The sequence below is a fragment of the Tursiops truncatus genome, chromosome 12, assembly GCF_011762595.2.
Source record: "Tursiops truncatus isolate mTurTru1 chromosome 12, mTurTru1.mat.Y, whole genome shotgun sequence".
In the NCBI taxonomy this organism is placed as follows: domain Eukaryota; kingdom Metazoa; phylum Chordata; class Mammalia; order Artiodactyla; family Delphinidae; genus Tursiops; species Tursiops truncatus.
In genome coordinates this window covers 69,661,229-69,680,619 of record NC_047045.1, presented here as the reverse complement: position 1 = coordinate 69,680,619, position 19,391 = coordinate 69,661,229, and the positions used below count along the sequence as shown (strand labels likewise).

General features: G+C 38.5%; 1 long non-coding RNA gene across 1 annotated transcript in view; it reads right to left on the bottom strand.

Annotated features, from left to right (window-relative positions):
- The window catches only part of LOC109552794 (uncharacterized), a 124,265-nt gene that overhangs the window by 32,130 nt on the left and 72,744 nt on the right, over positions 1-19,391 (bottom strand). The window contains exon 2 of the long non-coding RNA XR_002179669.3: positions 4,904-5,018. This is a non-coding gene — a long non-coding RNA (uncharacterized lncRNA). The remainder of the gene's footprint in view (positions 1-4,903; positions 5,019-19,391) is intronic.

The window sequence follows — 19,391 nt, the reverse complement described above, 5'->3', positions numbered from 1 at the left end:
TCTCTTTGAATCCCTCCAGGACTTATCCTTTCAGGGATTAGACAGGAAAATAACCTGCTTGTTTGACATACTGATCTGCTAGAGCATTTCCTTTAGTTTCCATACTATGTCTTTTCGCATAAGCCTCAACTTTTATAGTAGCCATCTCTCTAGGAAAGTAGGAGTGTGTCTGAAAGTTCCTTAACTTGCTTTTCATTTCTAATGGGGGTTCTAGCAGAAGTGAGAGTCTCCTTTTGTTTCCAAAGCACACCAAAGCCATTACTATGTCAAAAGCATATCTGCTATATGTATATATGTATATCTGCTAGATGTATATGTGTTTACTCTCTGGTCTTTGGTTAATTGACAAGGTCTAGTAAGTGCAGTAAGTTCTCCATTTAGGCTTATTTTACATACGGTAGAGGACTATATCTACCTATGAAAGAGGACTGTATTCTAAAGGGGAGCTTAAATTAGTGATATCATATCCTGTTTGATAACCTTCAGCTTCTGTTTTGAGGTATGATCCATCAATAAATAATCAGGTCAGAGTTCTCAACGGGAGTCTCCAGGAAACCCGGGCAGAGTACAGTGACGATCATGAGGCTCCCCTTCCAGCAAGAATGGGGGAGTGGGAGGATTCAGAGTATTGCAATGGAGAATAATAATGTGAGAGGGAGAGTGAAAGAATTTCATAAAAAGTTAACTGGCTGGCTGAAAAGTGTTGTGTGTTCTCCGCCAGCAGTAATATCTATACTGCATGAGAAGCCATGAGGTCAAGCAGGGAACCCAGATCTAGTTCAACAGAAGCACCAACAAGTTTAACGGCAACAGCTGTCATACCAGGAGTAAGGTTACAGTAAGCAAATAGTTTTTGGTGGTTCCCATGAAATTGAGTTACAACAGCAAAATCTTGTCCGGATGGCACAAATAGACAGAAGGGTTTTGTGTAGTTAGTGGTGTCGAAGTAAGGTTGCTGAAGAGCCCTCTTCAGGTTATGGAAGGCCTGTTAATGCTTGGGCTCTCTGAAGAGAGTTTCGTACCGTAGGCTCAGCCAACTCCTAAAAAGGCATCGCGATTTCGGTAAAATTTGGCACCCACTGACTACAGTATCCAGTTAAACTTAGAGATTCTCTTAATAGTTATTTTTTGAAGTGTCTAGGATAAGTCTAGATTGTTTTTAGTCTATCCGGAGAGAGTGCTTTTCCCTCATTTATGTAGGTCATACCCTAAATAATGAACCATATTTTAGCAAAAGTTGTCTTTTGAAACTGTATGTCCCTTTTCTGCTAAGGCTGAGAGAATGTAAACTGAATACTTTTTTATGAGTTTCCTTGTTCTCTGAACAAAGAAGGAGATCATCCACATATTTTTCACAATTGAATCACAAGGGAAATTTAATCTTTAAGTATTGATGTGAGGAAAAAACCCTGTGGTGTGATTGTCCAGGTGTATTGTTGTCTTATTCAGGTAATGGCAACAAGATATTGCCTATTCTGTTCTAAAGCCACACTGAAAAAGACGGAGCAACGATCCAATATAGTAAAGCAAGTGGCTTCAGGCAGAGTTAATGACAGGATGGTATTTACATTAGGTACTATCCGGAACCAAAGGATAACAATTTTGCTGATGGCGCTAAGGTCTGAACAAATTGGTATCTTCCTCTGTCTAGTCTCTTTACTGGCAGGACAGAAGTGTTACAAAGGCTATTGCGTTGTATAAGACCTCTGTATACAAAGCTCTTAACTATAGGTTTGATCCCTTCTTTTGCTTCTGGCTTCAAGAGATACTGGGGAAGTTTGGATAATGGTTTGGTAGGATCCATCTGAATTTTGCTAGGTTCTGCTTCTATTATTTTTCCTATGTCAGCTGAAATTTTAGCTCATAGTGTCAGGTATGATGTAAAGACCTTTAACTGGGCCACGTATCAAATATAATGGAGAAGACAAAGGAGACACAACTTGATTACAAATAAGGGTATCCTCAGGAAATAGTCCTTCTGGTGTGTATTTCATATTACAGTCTCATTTGCAAAGTAAATCCTTCCCTATTAAGTTTGCAGGGGTGGTATCACAGAACAGGAAGGAATGTTTTTAGTTAAGGGCCCAAGGGTTACAGTTAAGGGCTGGGAGACAGGGAACATCTGTGATTATTTGAAATACCTACCATCTGAGTGGTGTGTTTACTCTTGGGAAGAGGTTGAGCAAATATGGCAAAGCCTAATGTAGAAAGAGGATTGTCTGTGTCTACCAGTAATTGATGAGGTTGACCAGCTATATTTATATTTAATTCACCCTGAACGTTTAAACTTAAGGAAAATATTGAGCTCTTTTTCCTTCCCTGAAGCTTCCCTCATTCATCCGAACTAAAGAATTTTTCTTTGCCTTGGTTTTTCTTTGGTTAGATGGGACTGCCTTTTTTTCCAGTGTCATTTCAATTTATAAATATCTACAAGTGTCCTTGTCAATAGGTGGTTAGTTGGGAAGTGTGCCACCTATTTGATCTATAGGACCTTAAGGTTATTTGGGGTTTCATCTTGGTTTTGGTTCTAAAGCCCTTTCAAAATGTTCTGTCAGGTGTAATTCAGGTAAAGGAACTATTTACCATTCCAATTTCATCTTTGAATTAGATCTCCAATTTCATGTTTAACTCCATTGTCAAAATGAGAGGAAAGGACTGCCCCTTCTTTAACTCCCAAATAATTTTGGAAGGATTTTCTAATCTTCCTAAAAATCTCTTATTATTTTATTACTTTTCTGTTTGCATGATTAAACTATGGTTCAACCAAATTTTAAAATGTTTAAAAATTATTTTTAATTTTAAATTGTGGTTAAGAAACACATAACATAAAACTTAATCTCCTTATATCATTTTTAAGTGTTCAGTTTAGTAGTGTTAACTACATTCACATTATTATGCAACAGATCTTCAACTGATTTTTATTGGAAATATTTTGGGTATGACTTTTAGGGGACTGCTCTATTGCAGGGGGGTACATTATTTGACTCTCAGGTTTACTGTGGAAGGAAGGATCCTTATAGTTGCCTTCCTGGGTCAGTCCAATCACCTTTTGCAACTCAGAATTTAGCAACTGAGGTTTCAACCAACATGTGTACAACTTAATACAGATCAGGTAACCATGGGTCTAATGCACCCCAAGGAATTTTAAATTCTTCTATGAATATTTGCTGGTCTCTCTGGGTTTAGGGAAATCCTAGTTATAGCTCTTGATTTAATTTGGTTCCAAAGTTTAAATTCTACAGTTGCTTACACACTTGACTCATGGGAGGGATGGATTTTAGAGGAAATTGGAGTTTGGATTCTTAAAAGAATTAGGTGATTTGGACAAGAGCAAGAAAGGGAGGAGTCAAAAGAGGTATAAAAGGAGAGATCAGAAGGGAAAAAGGAAGAACGTTTGGTTAGTGGGAGGCAACTGGAGGACAAGGATGGGGAGGATTTACCTGGGAAATGAGTCTTATGTTTTGTTATATGAGTTTGTCAAATTGCTCGTTAGCATTGGCAAAAAAATCTTCTAGTAAAGAAACCGTTGATGAGAATTTTATTTGGAGGCCTCTGCTACCAATAAAAATGCTGCCCAATGGGCCTGAAAAATATTATTCTCTTTCTTTCTAAGGTGTCTCTCAAATGAACAATTGGAGATTGGAGACAAGATGGCGGAGTAGAAGGACCTTGAGCTCACCTCCTCTCATGAGAACACCAAAATCACAACTAACCGCCGCACAACCATCTATAAAAAAGACTGGAAGCTAAGAAAAAATATATTCCACATCCAAAGACATAAAGAAGAAACCCAGCAAGAAAGCAGGAGGGGCACACTTGTGATATAATAAAATCCCAGACGCCCTGGTGGGCAACCCACAAACTGAAGAATAATTATATCGCACAAGTTCTCCCACAGGAGTGAGAGTTCTGAGCCCCATGTCAGGTCCCCCAGCCTGAGGGTCTGGAGGAGGAACCCCCAGAGCATTTGGCTTTGAAGGCCAGTGGAGCTTGATTGCAGGAGTTCCACAGGACTGGGGGAAACAGAGACTCCACTCTTGGAGGGTACATACAAGGTCTCGTGTGCACCAGGACCCAGGGCAAAAGCAATGACTTCATAGGACCTTGGGCCAGACTTACCTGCTGGTCTTGGAGGGTCTTCTGGAGAGGGATGAGGTGGGGGTGTGTGGCTGTGGCTCTCTCTGGGTCATAAAAGTTGGTGGCATAAATATCAAATGAACAATTGTGTTCAAGTCAAATGTTCCCCCAGAGTGGCCACTGAAAGCCAAATCATCTTCAGTGATTATGCCATTAGAAAAATAGGTACAAGACTTGAGAGCACCGAAAAGAAGCGGAAATGTTTCCAACAAAACAAGACGATTTAGTCTTAGACAACCCCATAGCAATGGTCGCTAAAAAGTGATGATTGTGCACCTCATGCCTTGGGCCTCAACTAATACTTATCTGCCTCCAACCACAGACCGGACAGTCTGCACCTCCAACAGGCAGAAAACTCTCAGAACTTTCAAAGCCAAGCTCTCAAATCAGAAATTAAAGACGGAAGGAGAACCTTATCTAGTTTCGTTGCTGACACACAACAACATTTTTCCAAATGGATACTAGCTTGATGAGAAACCATAAACTCAATGGTCGGTGAAGCTGGCTTTTGAACAACAGGCTTATTATACCCGGTAACGCTCTATGACTATGATCTGTTTGGTGAGTCTCCTTCTGATTACAACACTTTTAGACGCACAACAAAAAATAGAAGCACAAAGAGAACAAAAGAGGATGAAAAGGAATGGCTTGATTCCACCAAGGATGCCAAACAAACGGGCACCAATAACAAAACCCTGGTACCAAACTGAGAATAAATAGCCAAGTTATACAAAAAGAGCCCAGTTTAGGCCTAGTTCTGACTTACCCCAGGGGCAGGGATTCAACAAGCCTCAGCACCAAAACACAGGGGCCTCCGTTGAGTATCACACGTCTAAGTGACAGGCTGTGCAGAGTGGATCTCAGTGAAACCTCCAGGAGAACTGTGGAAATAAACAAAGACCATCCAAATGAGAACAAACAGGCCCACTTATTCAGAACTTTCTGTAACAAGGGAGTCAGTCACCATCACTTGCGCTTGACAGAAACTCAAAGGCAGACAAGGGAGTGGAAAATTTTACAGTGCAAAGAAGGAAGCCTCCAAGTCTGCTGTGGCTGGAGGTTTGTTGACACGGGGAAGCAGGAGCTAACTGGAAGCAAGATATCTTACGTGATTGCTTTAGGGAGCATATTTGGCTTTCTCTCTCTCATTGGTCCTGAGTTGGAAGCAGGGACAAAAAATAGAGAAGCTGGCACTCATAGACCAAGTCCTGACTGTTCCTGCCTGATTGCTGCAGAAGTGTTGGTTTGACTTTCCAGGCTGGTTGCTGCAGAAGACGATGGGTCAGAGTTCCACTGTTATATACAGGTAATCCATTGCCCATTTGCATATTTAGTGTTTCAAGGAAAACCCTATGACTTGTTTAAATTTTTCTCAAGGGTTCTAGCCCCAACCCTGGTAAAGAATAGAAGCTCAATAAATATTTGAGAAGAAGAAAGAGAATGAGGGAGAGAAATAAAAGGCCCAAACAGCAGTGAACCCTAATTAAGTATGATAAGCTAAAGGAAGCGTCCATGCGATGAAGCCATTCGAGAGGTCATAGGAGGCATGCCTTCAGGTGGCATTGCTTAGCTGTGACCCACAGGAACAGCAGGACATAACCTTTCAACATGTATGCAACAGTCCAAAAAGATGTCACTTAATCAGAGAAAAGCTATAGGATACCATGCGAAAATGAAAACAGTCACAATGACTCGCAAAAAATATAATCCTCCCAGGCAAAAGGGATGGTCTTTGAGGTAGTGTCTTGTGGGAATACCTATTCAAGTGTCTTTTCAATCACTTGCTTCTGAGGAGTGAGCACTGTCAGAAACTTCTGAAATTTAGTAATAAATAAGAAGTGGCTGTTTACTTCCAGATGAAACTTTATATTGCTCTCATAGGTACCTGAGCTAGACAGGACATTACAGGACATTAGTCCAATGCCTCTTCTTTGCACATACACCTGCATACGTGTACACTGCCCAGCCCCCCACCCCCTCATACACACAAGAGACAGAGAAAATTTAAATAGATTCCAACATTACCTGGAGAAAAATAGTCATGGGCTTTTTAAAAAGGAAGTAAATCAGTGCCTAAGGTGTTTGTGAGAGGCCAAGTTAAGAAGCTGGAAGTAAACCAGGGGAGGTGAGCAAAAAATGAATTGTATGTTAATTTCAAATTAGCATTTACACTGGTTCCAGGCTTCAAAGGGCAAGGATCTGAGAAGTATTCAGAGAAGGAAAATTATTCATCCTAATTGAAAAAGGACAGTCTTGAGGGATTTACACTAGGGAGGCAGGCTCTTGGGATTATTGTAATCTGTCCCCTGTTTTTAGCTGAGCTGTGTGGAGCAAAAAGCCAGCTCCCCTGGGCAAAAAACTGAAAAGCTGGGTAGCCCTTCAAAACAAGTGATGGTCAAGGGCATCAGGAGATATTAGGTTTTAACTCAGAGCTAAAAGAAAAACAAGGAAATTTTAATAGCTTGAATAGCCAAGAGCTATCTTAAGGTGTTGGAGCTACAGAGATAACTATAAAAGTCTAAAATGATACGGGGAGAAGAGGAAAAATAATTTTCCCTCTACTCTTCTAAATTCTTGGCTGAGACCCACTTAATAATAGAGGTTAGCAAGAGAAAAACAAGCAAGTTCATTCATATGCACATCTAATGTATGCATGGGAGATACCCAAGGAAAACTGAGTAACTCAAAAGTGAAGGCTTACGACTCCAGCTGATACATAGCATCTTCAACAAAGAACAATAAATTCATAGAAATGATAAGAGAAAAGAAAGCAGTTTTTGACTTCCGAGGGTGGCAAACTGTGAGAAGGTAGATCTATGGGAGAAAACTAGGAGGAGATAAAGCCTAGTTAGTAAAGTTTGTTATGTAGATTCCTCTGGCGCCTTCTACAGGCTGATAAGGTCTAAAGTTGTTTCTGGGGATTAACTTTTGTCCTTTCTGGTAGACAGGAGAAGAGGGACACATTTACATGCTACAAAATTTATTTAGGCAAATAGGGGGAGGGCAGGGAGCTTTCCTTGTATCTGCTTCTTCTCAGTTGCCTCAGCTCAAAACAATTCTTATGCTAAAGTGGCATATTTGAGGTGGCATATTCGAGGTGGCATATTCTACTACCCTTCTGGGGTGAAGGATTCTTTATGCCTTATACTGGGTTAAATAGTGACCCCCCAAATTCATGTCTACCCAGGACCTTTGAATGTGACCTTATTTGAAAATAGGTTCTTTGCAGATATAATCAAGTTAAGATGAAGTCATACTGAATAAGGGTGGGCCTTAATACATGACTGGTATCCTACCAAGAAGGAATCTGACACAGATATAGGGGAGTAGGACAGAGGCAGAGAGACTCTCGCGATGCAAGCCAAGGAATAACAAGGATTGCCAGCAAGCACCAGAAGCTAGGAACTCTCTGAGACAATATGGCCCCCACCAACAACTTGATTTTGGACAGCTAGCCTCCAGAACTATGAGAAAATAATTTTCTGTTGTTTTAAGCCACCCAGTCTGTAGTAACTTGTTACAGCAGTCCTAGAAAACTAACATAGGCCAGAGGAAAAAATTGGATGAAAAGTTCAAAAATGGATGTTACATAAATTCAATACATATTTATTGTGCATTAACTATGCCCCAAATTGCGGCTGTAGAGAATACAAAGATACTTATGAACAGATCCTGCACTGGAGGAGCTTAGCATCGAAACTGCCACTGATTTTCACAGGAAAAAAAAAAGCTTTTCTTTTCCTTTCAGTGACACTGTCAGGTTAGCAACATAGTGGAAGACTGATATAAGAGAATCAAAGTTATGAGTACTCAGCAGGTGGGCCATATTGTGAAATGGCTTGCAAACCACTACAGAGAAAAAAAATTGTAACTTCAGGACAAAAAGGTACAATGCAAATCAACTGGTTTCTTAAGCAGCTCTGTAGAGAAAAGTAAACTTTCTGAACTACTTTTTCTCCCCCTTCCCCCAGGATTCCTTTCTGGAAGCAAAGTGTTGGTGGGGAGGTAATTACTAATAGCAACATTAGTGCTGACACTTGCTGGAAAAAAACCTTTGGCATTTTTACCTATAACAAACCTGTCACCAGTGAAGGCACTTAAGAAACGTGCCTTGCTAGTCTTCTGAACACTAGAAAAAGAATTATGGTAATGTAAGGCATTTAACAAACACTTCATGAGTGAAAAAGGAGTGATTCTTCTTTTGCCCAATTTCTTCCCAAATTATTAGTTCATAGGGATAGAAATTGACTTCTCTTTTCCCCCAAATGATCAAATTAGAACAATTCTATCTAGTTTCAATCCCTGAAATTAAAAAAAAATTAATTTATAAAGCCTGGAACTGACTATTCCTGGGGTTAATTCCTCATGTGACCCTCCACGTCTTCTTATGTAGATCTCTTTCCAACGTCATGTGGGTTTGGGATACATCAAAGAAAAATCGCACTGCATGGAGTTAAACAGGTAAGGGGGACTTTATTCAAGACCATCTCAGTAGAGGTCAAGACTACTGCAATAGGGGATGGAGACTGAATGTAACTCTGAATACCACCAATGGCAGCTGGGTATTTGTAGCCAATGGGCAGGGTGAAGGTGTAGATAGAAAGTTATTAAGAGGAACTTGGTTTGGTATCAAGGATAGAGGTAGACTTCTGCTAAACTGGCTTGGCAGGATTCTTGCTGAACTAGACTGGCAGGCCAAGGGTAAGACCTAATAGAGAAGAGGGCTCAGAGCAACCTGACTAATGTTCAGTCAAAGAGCGAGAGCCCTTATCAGATGATACACCCAAGTAGCCTTTGCATTAACAGAGGTGTGTTAGTCCAAGGTCCAAGAAACGGACCAGATTTACCCACATGTTTGATTGTCTTTGTTTTATTTTCTTTTGGTTTATTGGCCAACTATTCAAATAATTTAGAAATCACCCAAGTAATTTTTACTAATTGGTATGTGTGAATTTATAGAATGGCTACAATTCAAATAACTCGTATGCTTATATCAATAAAAACAAAACTATTCAAAATTGCTTTCATGGTAAGTTTCCTTTGTTTCTTATTGTTCAATGGTTGCGACACATAAAGGAGAAAAGGAAGACAAAGAGTAGACATGAATCAGGAACAGGGCCTCACCAGATGCACAGCTACGTCCTGAGGGTCTCCCAATTCCTCCCATTAGGAGAGCTTCAGACCCATTGGCTGACTCGCCCAAAGTCAAATGGAGAAGTCAGGATTTGAAGCCAGATCTGTCTGACTCCAAGATAAGATTCTTTCCATTATACCAGCAGTTCCCAAACACCAGCTCTTGGACCTGGACCAGCTCAAAATTAAGTTATAAGCTGTCAGAGCAAAATGAAAAATGCAAGGACAATGTAGTGAGCTTTTTTAAAAACAAAATGAATTCAATTTAAAGCATTGTTCTTTTTCTGAGATTACGGCCCACTTCTGGTGTTTAAAATGTTCTTTCTCTTGTGAAACGATAGTGGTTATGATGGCAATTTTTTGTTTTTGTTTTTGTTTTTCAATGTCCTTACCAGACAAAATTTAAAATTTGGCCAAGCTATAAACGACACCTGAATGTTTTTGATATTTTGGTCACTCATGGAATTCCAGAACCCAGAAATCAGGACTGCCAAAAGTTCCCATGAAACATAGAGGAAACAGGCAGCTTGACATGTTCATTCAGTGATTTCCTCACCTCCGTGTTCACTTCAACCTCTGAAATTTAGAGAAAAGTCACTCTGATTAGAAGAAAAGTTAACATCTCTAATTGTATTAGAGAACAAGGACAGACACCAAGGCACTGCTAGAGACGATGAGACTCGAGGTGATTCTAAGGAGTAGAAGAAAATCAGCCACTGGAGGGTCTAATGGCAGGAGAAGAAAACAAAAGATATTGCTCAGATTGAGAAGAAATATGCACACTATTGATGCTGCAGGCAGGACAAACAGAACCATTATCCTCTGTGGAGCCATCTTGTTTTTTTACCTGTCCAGGGTTTTACCCACTGGAGGGATGCTTGCTTTCACCAAAGAGGGTGCATCTTCCTTAGTGAACAGGCAGGAGAAGTACAGGCAGATCAGCATTCCTGTATGTGCAGGAAGGTTTCTCATTTTCAAAGGTTACTATTTTTAAGTGACCATTTTTAAAGATGACCAGACATCTCTGACATAACAGGAGGTGTTCTATTTTTCACTTCTGTCCACTTGCTTACTTGAAGTAATAGGAAAAAAAAAAAAGAAGAAGAAGAAAAAGGTCTTGTTTCCTACCTAACCAAAAGAGACAGTGTGTCATGTTTAAGAGCCTTACAGTCAAGAAAAACAGGTGTGTAATGGCCCACGTTCAGTGGGTAAATCAGGATGGCTCTCTAAACTTGTGGTGCCTCTGTTTCCTTGCTAATAAAATGTGACTAATAATATTCCCCACTCAATAGAGTTGCTGTGAGAATTTAAAAATGTATGTTCAATACTACATGTACCTCCAGGTATATACAATAATGTTAGCTAACGTTATGTGGACTATATTTACTGTAAGTAGGATAGCTGAGCATGTCCCAGCTCAGAATAAATAATAAGCATATACTACTAAAGAGAGCCTATTGACTAAACTTGAAGTAAAAAATTAAAAATTATTGTTCACTATATCAGCAACGTACCGAGGGCCTGACAAACACTTCTAGCTGTTGTTCTGACTCTCCCACTGATTGGCAGCTACAGATGACTAGGAAGGATGCCCACCCCACCCCCATTCCTCCTCATTCCAGAGACTCGACCTTTAACACAGTCCCCTAGGTTTCCGGATTGGAATGGGCAGGGTTATCTGTCTGCCTCAAGAACTCTAAGGATGTTGGTCCATTCTAGTCAGTAAAAAGCACTGTCCTAAAGTCAATAACTCTGTCCTTAGATTGACTCAGACTCTGAGAGAGGCAATACCATGACAGGGCTAGGGCACAGGTATTATTCCTGAGACTGGTTAGCTACTTCAATCCTTGTCCTAAGTTTTGGTTGGACTCTTTTGAGGGAATCCATTTTCCAAAGCTCTTTCAAATTCTGGATAGCTCTTCCAAGTTTATTTCTAAGTATCAGTGTCCTTTCTTATTACTTCTGGATTATCTCATACACAACCTTTATTTTTTTAAGAAGTCATCAGAGTTCATTTTAAGCCAAGATTTCTTTTTCTTATTAATTTTTTTTCTCTCATTGTAAAGTTGATAATCTTTGTGCTAAGAGACTTATGAAACAAAGTTGGATTACTCCTGGAGGCCATCTAAAGCCAGATTCCTGAAGTCAGGGGTCGCTAAAGTACGACCAGCTGGCCAAATGGGCCCACAGCCTGATTTTGTAAATACACTTTTATCGGAACACGGTCACACCCATTCATTTACATATTCTCTATTGCTGCTTTCACGCTACAAGGGCAGAGTTAAATAACTGGGACAGAGATTGTACAGCCTGCAAAGCTGAAAATATTTACCATCTGGCCCTTAACAGAAAGATTTACCATTTCCCTGCCTTATGAAGTCAGAACGCTATAAGAAAAGCTGGTCAACTCTGAGAAAAGTTAGTTGGCTACCATCCTGATAATTAAGTAGCCACTTTTGCCCAAAATTTTCCAAGATCGCAACATGTCATAAGGAGATCTGACACTTGAAAACATTTTCTATTTTGATGGTTCAAAATGGGACCAAAATTACCATCTTACAATGGGAATTATCCAGGTTCCCCTATATGAAGCATCCTCTCCCAGAAACTACTTCCAATTAATTAGAGTTGAATACCTAAAAAGCCACGCTGGGGGTAATTTTGGTGGGAAGATAAGAGGATGTGACAGTCATAAGTCTAGATTACATTTAGTGAATGGGAAAAAAAAAAACCCTCCAAATTTGAAAATCTTTGGAAGAAAATTTAAAGAACAGTTTAGTTAAAAAATTAGTAAAGTTCCTATCTCTTTTCTACTCACAAGAAGCCACTGTACATCACAGGGGCACCAACACCAATATTTCTGAGCCAAATAACAAGCACTGGGTATTAATTTGCATTAATAAAAGAAGCATATTCTTGATGGGTTGCTCCCTTTGCTGAATAAGAGACAAAGTTTGGGAAAATGAGAACATGAGATGGAAGGCCAGAGGAGCTGCTTCTGGCTCCTTATGCAAAGACACGCTTTTAAACTTTAAAATAAGTAAGATATCCTTCAATTAAAGAACAAGAGACAATCATATTCTATTAAAAATGAAGCTAATACAATTTTTAGTTGTTTATTTGGCCACATGTTGCAGGCATTTCTCCTTTTTTGTGTGTGGGCTGTGTACAGCTGGGTCACATGCATTCTGGATGATGTTTAGCTTCACTGACTTTCCTTAATTCAGTCACCAATGAAATCTGCCACCCATTTAAAATTGTCACATCCCTGGTGGAAAGCAATTTGGAAAAACATTTTAAGAGACACAGAATGTTCACAGCCTTTGACCTAGTTATCCCACTGCTTGGAATTTATCTTTAACTAAACAATTGTTTATAATGGCACACACAAAAAAACCTTTACATCCAAAAATAAGAGAATAATTGAATTAAGATACATCAACTAGAAGAACTGTTAGTTACACAGCCATTAAAATAATTATGGAAATCATGTAACAATACAGAAAGTATTTACGGAATAATGTTAAGGGAGAAAAGTAGAATGTAAACTTGTATCTGCATTATGATTACAATATGAAAAATGATGTCTGCTTAAGAACTAGGACTGGAAGGAACACAAAAACGATTTTTTGATGAATTGAAATATAGGATTACTTAGGGTGGTGGTATTATTTCTTTAATAAATGTTTATTTTTATGATGCTGTTTATAAGCTTAAAAACAGAGAAGAACATCTCACTTTTCCCCCTTCTCTTTAATATTTAAAATAATTTAAGAACTATATCAGTCATGGTCCAGTTACGAAGAAAAGAAACCATTCCAACTAGATTAAGCCGGATGGCGTTTATTCCCGGATCAAGGCAATGGCTGAGGAAACAGACTCTAGGTTGAGTTTCCAGAAATAATTCTCAAGGCTCTAACTGGGCACCCCAAGAGCTGCTTCTCCTGCCATGACCAGGAAGCAGCTTGCAAAACTAGAAAGCTCTGTTTACATCTGTTAGCTCCCAGAGAACATTGCCTCTGTACGATCTGCACCAAGGCAACTGAGCTTCACGCTTTCTTCTCTTACTGTGTAACCCAGTTCTGAATTTAAGTTTTGGACAAGTGCAACAGATCGACAATACCTAAATCACATGCAAAATGCTTTACAGCTTCCACAGTACAGTGAGGCACTAAAAGGAGGCACTAAAAGGAGGCACTAAAAGACTAGGTGGTAAACAAGCCAGTTTCTAGTATCTGCCACAAAGAATTGCCAGATAAAATACAAGGCACCCAGTTAAATGAGAACTTCAGATAAACAACAAATAATTCTCAGAATTTCCCAAATATTGCACGGGACAGACTGATACTAAAAAAGTATTCATTGCTTACCTGAAATTCAGACTTCTTTGGGCATCCTGCATTTTTATTTTTTAAATATTGCAATCCTACTGTCATGGAAACCAACAGAAATTGAAATCATTCCCAATTCACACAAAGCTTTGGTGATATTTATTCTCAGATACGGATTCTTGCAATAGAGTAGCCACAAATTTCTAATGGAAGCATTTTCTTTTTTTAAACTAATAAACATTCTCTCGATTCTTTATAATTTCTCCAAAAGCAGGGAGCAAAGAGGTGTTTACATGTTGGTTAGACTCTCATAACCAATCAGAAGGTATCAGTGCTGCATGGCCCCCCCTAGAGAGAATGTATTCCTTAGAGGTAATTTCTTCTCTACCGCTTTCTTTTAACAGACAAGAAGTTAAGTTAGAACAGAGTCAGAGTTAGCGCCCAGGACTCCCAGACTTGACTCTTTCAGTCAGGTGCCTCTGAAAAGAATAAACATCCTTTATCAGTTGTGATATATTCAAACATAAGTGTCTAAGACAAAAACATGGAGTCCTGATTAACCTCTCATAATTACTGAATGCCAGGGAAAGCATGAGTTGCCACTCAAGAACTGTGGTAGGAAAATCTCTGGACCAGGATGGCCTGGATTTTAGCCCTGAATATATTACCACCCTGCTTGGTAAGTTTGAGAATGTGATAATTCTTCTGAGTCACAGTTACTTCATCCTTGAAATGAGGTCATTAATACTTTTCCTGTTTCCTTTACACGTTGTCATAAGGATCAAGTAAGTTCACATCCGTAAAATTTTATGAAATGTAAGAAGTGCCATATAAGAAACTTTACAGTCTCATGATTGAAAATTACTAAAGTTTAAAATATTCAATATCCCAAAGATTATCCATCTGTGGTGGGCTTGTTATATGCAATACTTTCAATTCTTGCTTATTTTACCCTTGAGCAAAGTAGGTTTAAGTAGTGACAGAAGTCCCAAAGTAGAAATGGTCTAAACAAGATAAACAATTATTTCTTGCTGAAGTAAATGAACTCTGAAGGTAAATGGGACTTAATTATTCTTAGGGACTCTGGTTTCTTCTATTTTGTTCTTCTGTCATTCTCATCATACAGATTCCACCTAATTGCCCAAGATGCTGATCAACTCCAGCCATCACATTTGCATTACAGCCATGAGAAGCGGAAAAGTTTTGAAGAAGGCATACACCTTCCCTTTGCGTTGAACATGCTTCCTTGAGTGTAAACACCATTTTCACTTATATTCTGTTGCCATAATTTCATCAAGTGGTCACACCTAATTATAGCAAGCTGTAACTTCAGACAGCCACATGCTCATCTATAAATCAAGACCTCTATAGCTAAGTCAGACAATATTCTTTGCCACTGCAGGTAAAAACCAAATATCTTTCCACATGAATTAGAGAGAGTCTTAGTTTGGGCTGTTATAACAAAGTACCATAGACTGGGTGGTAACAAAAATTTATTTCTCACAGTTCTGGAGGCCAAAGCCCAAGATCAGGGTGCCATCATGGTCTGGTTCTGGTAAGAGTCCTCTTTCAGGTTGCAGACTGCCTTCTTTGTGTTGTATTCTTCCACAATGGAAAGAAACTGAAAGAGTTCTCTGGGGTCCCTTTTATAAGGGCACTAATCCCATTCACGAGGGCTCCACCCTTATGACCTAATTACTTCCCAAAGGCCCCACCTCCTAATGGCACTGCACTGGGAGTTAGGATTTCAACAAATGAATTTGGGTGTTTGGGGTGGGGGTGGGGGGCAGACACTGACATTCAATTCATTGTAGAGAGGAATTCAATTAAAGATTAGAATCTTTTTTTTTTTAATGCACACATAGAGTGGAAAAGCCAAACAACAGTTGCTTTAATCATATAATTAAATTACTGTCTACATTCTATAGTTACCTTGGTATGTATCAATAATAATATTAATGAATTTAACTTTGATACAGGTTGTATTTCTAATGTTCTTTGCTCAGTAGTGATAGACCACGTTTTATTAAATGTCACACTTATTGTTAATGTCTCACAGATTTTTTTTCAGCAGTAGACATGTCAGTGTATTAATATGGATAGATAACCAGTGTGAGAACTAAAGAAATTTTTTCTAACACAAATTGTATGTTATTTAAATTCTCCCTGGTAAAAGAGAGAAGAAATGAGCTGAGACATGGGATCTGTTCACATAGACAAGGTCAGGATAGGGAGCAGGTACAGGGAAGAAATATTTTGGAATCACTAAATGAGTCAACAAATATCAGTACAGAAGTAAGATAATATATCAAATATCAAACAATAAATATCAGTACGGAAGTGAGATTTATCTTTTTGAAAAGTATTGTACTCCAATGAATTTGGTCTTTTCTGCAAGCCTTAAAGTCTCATAACTTTAACACCAGGTTTACACTCAGAATAAATATATGAGCACACAATTTAATTTTGTTTCTTATAATATATGTCTTGGGGCATATATTATCTGAGTTTTAATTATCTTGTTTGTAAAGTAGAGATATTATACTACGTTTAACTTAGGATATTCAACCAAATGGCCCTCTTTTACATAATTAAAAACACTATAAAATTATATGTTATATCTGCATACTTCATTATATATACTCATACTGCAGGCACTATATACTGGTGATATTCTCTTTACTATGTATTATTGTATACACAAAATCATGTTTATTATACTTTATGAGCAATTCAAACAATTTTTCTCATATAGTTTTGACTATATACAGTATTTGTCTGATGTGCTGATTCTAGAAATGAATCATCAAGTAATTTTTTATTCCACTGCAATACCTACAACACAGATGGGTTGATATGAACACATCAAAAGAAAAAAATGGTAAAACTGTCAGCATGCAGTCAGTTCTCCATTTTGTTGGCCAAATATGAATTTTTATTCCTGAAGCCTAAGACAAGCATATTTAAATGATATAAACGGTAATAGAGTAATCTCTATAGCAAAGAAAATGACTATGTTAATCACAGTCACATAACTACACTGAAGGCCACCAGAAGATGGCAGTCATTTCTTTAAGGAATAGGATGACTCTGAGACAAATGGTTGGGATATGAGATGACAGATAGCGTGGAAGATGAAATCGTTCAGGTCACTGCTGGCTACTGCCTGTCGGCGTAATTCCTTCCCCAGGTAAGGCCAGTGAACTCTTTCTGCAGGAAGTGCCGGAAACTAAAAAGCCTGACTTTTAATGCTATGGATTACACCACGAACGATTACATAAGGAGAGAAAGAAAGAGTTCACAAGTCATGGGAAACTTTTTCACCACTGTTTTTTTCTCATCTTTCTTGGCATGCTCCTCTTTCATGCTGTGTCAGCACACGTGAATGCTGAGATAAAACCTAGGGTATTCCTCTGATGTTTTCTCTAGACTCATTGATGGAAAGAGAAAACAGATTTACTGTGGTCAGGAAGAGACACTGAGGCCGATTATCTAGTCATATCCACATCCTTCAAAGAAGGTATCCAAACCTGAAATACATCTAAATCCTATATATATATAGATAGATATAGATATAGATATAGATTAATCTCCTTCTCAGCCTCAAGGAATTAGGCATTAAGGCAGCAGATTGGGCCTTCATGCTGTGTGTCTTCAAAAACCCTCTCACTGATTTTTGTGACTTTCCGATGCACCACCATGAACAATAGGCTGAGCACAAAGAAATCAACAATTCTAAATTGAAGTTCTATAATAGTCACCCTGCTGTTTTATTTCCTGCCTTTTTGATAAGTTGCTTCTCCCCAGCCTATGCATATAGAACAGGAACAATTTGGTTTGCCCTTGAAGAATCCCTCCCCCACCAAAAAAGAACACTGGCATTATTCACATTTTCCCAATATGGATTCATGTAATGCCATTTTTTCAGTGCTGTTTTGAAGGCTTGGAGAATGGTGAAAACTCACATTAATAAGCATAACCATTTAATTTCCAAAATTAATGAGGAGAACTCAACAGATTGAGTGCATTGTATTGGAATATCTGATTTCTTTGGAATTGCTCTGAAACTCAGAGAGGGTATGATGACCAAATGGTGCTAGACTAATGATCTTTTCATATTATGATATGAAAAGAGAGAAACAAGTATTGTAGCATGCATAGCAATTTTGTTTCAATTTGTTGATGACAAAACACATTTCATCTCAATTAACAAGTAGACTTTGTTATGAAGTGCTAGCCAGATTGCTAATAATTAAAGACTTAATGTGTCTTCCGTCATTATAATAGGACAGTGATGAGAGGCTGTAAAAAGTGTTTGAATTCTGTTTGCTCTATTTATTTGGGGAAAGGGAAAAAATCCCTATCTTCATAAAGATGAATTAAGAAATAATGCATATGATTATTCTGGGTCTTTGGGAAAAGTTAAGGTATCATCTCTCAGTGCTTGCCAATGATGATACCCCAGTATAGAAATGGTCCCCAGAGGATTCCAGGCCAGATACCCTTCCCCAAACAAGTAACTCCCTGGCCCTCGTTCCAAGTTCCTGTCTCCCCCATATCTTTATAATAGACTCACTTTTTAAAAAATTAATAATTGAGAGCTTAATATATGTATGCTTTCCCATACTTGTTATACTCTTGGGTAACTGGCCTAAATGACCAGTTTTAATGTTTGTTTTGATTTGGGCAATCTAATTGTTTTAGCATCTTGTATTGAGATTACGTTAGTCACTCATTTCTTTCTTTTCCTGCAACTTAGGCATGTGGGCATGGTTCCATGCATTCGAATTATCACCAGCATCAATTTTTTAAACCCAAATCAGTTTAAGATGTCTGTTTCCAATATATTTTATGCTGAAGCCAATTGGTAATGATCCTCAGTATTTACTGAGGACCTTCTTCCCCCTAAGATTTTTAAATGATGAGCGTTTGCCCTACAGCAATATTTGCCGCTTCAAAGTCCATGTTGTGGTGTGGCTTCTTCATATCTTCTGAATGGGCTTTTATTCACCATTATCACTGTAACGAAGAAAATGGATCGACCTACACATGTTGCCTACCATGCCCGGTGCTGTACACAAAAAGTCAAAAGAAGTGCTCTTTGGCCCTTCAGGGCTTTCTTTTAGAGATGAATTAGATCTCAAGTAGGATTATGATATGACCATTCCTGACTGAAAAATGCAGACTGAATTTTCTGGCACAAATACTCCTGAAATTTACTCTGTTTCATGCTGATCCAGAGCTCGTTCTCTGATCAAAAAAATGCAGAGATCAGCAACGTTAAGGATACTTTTTTACCAGAGTTAGACAGCCATTGTATTTAATCTTCTTTCACATATACACACTGCATTTCCCATTTAATCCCAAACACACAGAAAATTTGCCCACGTGTGACAAGTACGGCAAGACTGGGTTTTCTATACTCATGCTGGTATTTAATACAATTGGGTAAAGAAACGATTCAGATCATAAAATTTAAAACTATGATAATCACAGTTCAATTCATATGGAGTTTCATTTAAAGGGTCAAAAGTATATTCCTATGTTCTAGTTTATTTATTTTTTCCAATCTCCTAGAATTGTAGAAAGGAAAATGTAATTGATTTTGATTTGCGTCTTTCTCACTGACCTTGTGTGGTGTAATTTAGTTTAGTTGACTTGCAAAGGTCATTCATTCACAACAGAGATTCGATCAATATTTATTGAGCACTTACTTCATGCCAGGGACTGTGCTACATGCTGGGGATAGAACACTAAACAGAACAGTCCCTACTCCTGAGGCGCTTTCAG